Raw genomic sequence first — 3,577 nt, forward strand, 5'->3', positions numbered from 1 at the left:
GCGGAGCCAGCCCCGCTCCCGTCCCCGCCGCCCGAGCCCCAGCATGCAGCTCTGGCTGCGGAGGTGACACTTTAGGGTCTGAACCGCCGCCGCCATAGCCACCATGGATGAACAAGAAGCATTGGACTCGATCATGAAGGATCTGGTGGCCCTCCAGATGAGCCGACGTTCCCGAGTGCCTGGATATGAGCCCATGAAGAACAAGGATACGGGCGACCCAAATAGGCAGAGTGACGTCAGAATCAAGATTGAGCACAGTGGGGAGAGGCGAATCATACCGTTCAGCCGGCCTGTGAGATATGAGGATGTGGAGCACAAGGTGGCAGCAGTATTTGGGCAGCCCCTTGAGCTACGTTATATGTACAATGAGCTCTCCATCCTGCTGAAAAACCAAGATGATCTTTATAAGGCAATTGACATTTCGGACAGAAGCTTAAGCATACAAAGCCTTAGGATATTGCTGCTGTCCCAGGACAGGAACCATACCAGCTCCTCACCCCACTCTGGAGTTTCCAGGCAGGTCCGGATCAAGGCTTCACAGTCAGCGGGGAATGTCAATACTGTCTACCAGCCCCCTGAGCCCAGCAGCAGGCATCTCTCTGTCGGCTCCCAGAATCCTGGCCGAAGTTTGCCTCCCCCTGGCTACGTACCTGAGCGTCAACAGTGCATTGCCCGACAAGGGTCCTACACCAGCATCACCAGTGAGGGGAGTTCATCCCAGAGACCAGCGAGCAGCGCATACTGGATCCTCTGAGCAGCGCTGCCAGTCCTTGGGCGGGTCCACAGACAGCCCGTCCTTCTGGAAATCACGTATGTCCTGAGCCCAGAGCTTCTCTGACAATAGGCAGGAGTACCCAGATCGGGAAACTCAGCTTTATGACAAAGGAGTCAAAGGTGGAACCTATCCCAGGCGTTACCATGTGTCAGTGCACCACACGGACTACAGTGATGGCCGAAGAACGTTTCCACGGATAAGGCGCCATCAAGGGAACCTGTTCACCCTGGTGCACTCCAGTTGCTCTCTGAGCACGAACGAGGAGAACCTGGGTCTGGCCATGCAGTACCTGGACCCCCTGGGGGTGGCTGCAGAGTGCAGACAGCGAGAACACCCTCTCTGTCTGTGCAGGAGAGGACTGTGCCAACAAAGTCTCCTAATGCCCCCATCAACTGGCGCCGAGGGAAGCTGCTGGGTCAGGGTGCCTTCGGCCGCGTCTATTTGTGCTATGACGTCGACACAGGACGTGAACTTGCTTCCAAGCAGGTCCAGTTTGACCCAGATAGTCCTGAGACAAGCAAGGAGGTGAGCACTCTGTAGTGCGAGATCCAGCTGCTGAAGAAGCTGCAGCACCAGCGCATCGTGCGGTACTATGGATGATTGTGGGACCGCGCCGAGAAAACACATGGAGTCCATGCGGGGGTGTCCGTGAAAGACCAGTTAAAGGCCTATGGAGCTCTGACAGAGTGTGACCCGCAAGTACACGCAGCAGGTCTTGGAGGGCATGTCCTATCTGCACAGCAACATGATCGTTCACCGGGATATCACGGGAGCCAACGTCCTCAGAGACTCTACTGGGAATGTGAAGCTGCGGGACTTTGGGGCCAGCAAGCGCCTGCAGACCATCTGCATGTCATGGAAAGGCATGCGTTCGGTCACTGGGACACCATACTGGATGAGCCCTGAGGCGATCAGCAGTCAGGGCTATGAAAGGAAAGCTGATGTATGGAGTCTGGGCTGCACAGTGATGGAAATGCAGACAGAGAAATTACCGTGGGCAGAGTATGAAGCCATGGCTGCCATCTTCAAAATTGCCACCCAGCCCACCAACCCTCAGCTGCCTTCGCACATCTCCGAACATGGTCAGGACTTTCTGAGGCACATCTTTGTGGAGGCCCGCCAGAGATCTTCGGCTGAGGAGCTGTTCAAGCACCACTTTGCACAGCTTGTGTACTGAGCTCTAGGCCACGCTGCTGCCGGCCACCCCTACTGTGTAGGCAAGGGGTTGCTGGGGGCTCAGCAAGTTGCTGCTTCTCCCAGGCAAGGCTGTGGACTCGAGAGCCACGGTCCAGCCAGCGTTTGCTGGGCCACTTCTGCCCCAGGGCTGGGGGCCAGGGCAAGAACCTCAAGGACTGGGAGCCCCCAACCTGCCAGACCGGAGAGCTCCAGCGTCCTGAGCTCAGAGTGGAGGGGATCAGACACCATGTGCAGTGACCACAGGCCCAGCCTTGGAGCTGTGTCCCGACACTGCAGTTGGGCTGCGGTCCAAGTTGCAGGGTGGGAACAGTGTTGTTTTCGTTCTGAGTGTTACTTTGTTTCTGGAGGCCACCAGAGGAGTCACCTGGCTGGGTGAGGCCACCCGAGACTGAGGTCAATCAGCATTCCCCTAAAGCAATGGAAGTCCAGGTGGTTCATCCTCGGCCCCTGGCCCCTGGCCCCCAGGCCAGCTTTACCAGTCCTGTCCTTTACCAAAGATGAATGAACCAAATGTTATGCTGCCTTATTCAGGGAAGGAGGCACCTGTCTTGCCTGCCCATGCGACCCTGCTCCCAGGTGGGGTCTTGAGAGGTGGAATCTCACAGAGGTGGGCCGACTCAGTTTTGTCAATGCAACTGTCTCTATTTTACAAGTAGGGAGTCACTCTTTGTTGTACCCAATTTCTAAACTGAAGACCTTGTGTGCCCTCTGGGCTCTGCATACCCAGCTCTGGGTGTGGGCTAGGCCAGTGCCCTTGGCTTAGATGGAACGATGGGCAGCTTGGAGCAGGTGTCTGACCCCACTGACTGGCCTGCCTGAGAGGGCCATTGGACAATCAGGCAGTCTTTGAGTTGTGACCCAGCTGGGCCAGAGCCCTCGCCCCACTGCCCGTGGCAAGCCTGTGAGTGTGCGCCGATCTGTGTGCAGCCCGCCAGCTCTGTCTCTTTAGCCAGCCTGGCCCGTTCAAGTAAGGGCTCCAAGCCCTGCCTTCCATGCTCCTCTCAGGGAAGGCATGGCAGCAGGGGCAGGAAACCAGTATCTCAGCAGCATAAAGTTGGCCACATTTTCCTCAGCCTGGCCGCTGGTCCTTTCTTCCGGCCCCTCCCCTCCGAAAAGTGTCTCTTGCTAAAGCTCCTCCCCCGATACTCAGTTTCCTTGGGAGTTGTCATTTAAGAAAACCAAGCCAGTGCCCAAAGGTTCTGATGAGCACTGTCCCAGCAGCCCCTAGGCTTGCTGTGGGAAGGGGCCATGTCTGCATGTTCTCATCCCGGGCGTATGTCTGCCTTGGCAAACCCAGAAAGGAAGCCAGGGCTGGAGGTAGTCCTCTGCCACCTCTCCAGGCCCCACCCCCTCAATTCTGTGTCTGTCTGAATTGTGGATAGTGCAGAAGAACCGGCAGCCATTGTTACATCTTGACCAAGGGCTTGCACTGCAAAGGCAGGCCAGTGTTTTGCATTGTTGTTGTTGTTGTTATGTGCCCTTGAGTCGTTTGCGACTCATAGGGACCCTATGTACAACAGCCCTAAACCCTGCTCTATCCTGTGCCAATCACATTGCCTCTGACACACCAATCCCGATTACCCCAGTCACTGAATCAATCCACCT

General features: G+C 56.5%; 1 pseudogene; it reads left to right on the top strand.

Moving 5' to 3' along the window:
- The first annotated feature begins 103 nt into the window (after positions 1-103).
- Positions 104-1,952, top strand: LOC102855449 (annotated as a pseudogene).
- The last annotated feature ends 1,625 nt before the right edge of the window (positions 1,953-3,577 follow it).

Source organism: Elephantulus edwardii, unplaced genomic scaffold (genome assembly GCF_000299155.1).
Source record: "Elephantulus edwardii isolate Elephantulus edwardi_28Jun2011 unplaced genomic scaffold, EleEdw1.0 scaffold00033, whole genome shotgun sequence".
Taxonomy (NCBI): domain Eukaryota; kingdom Metazoa; phylum Chordata; class Mammalia; order Macroscelidea; family Macroscelididae; genus Elephantulus; species Elephantulus edwardii.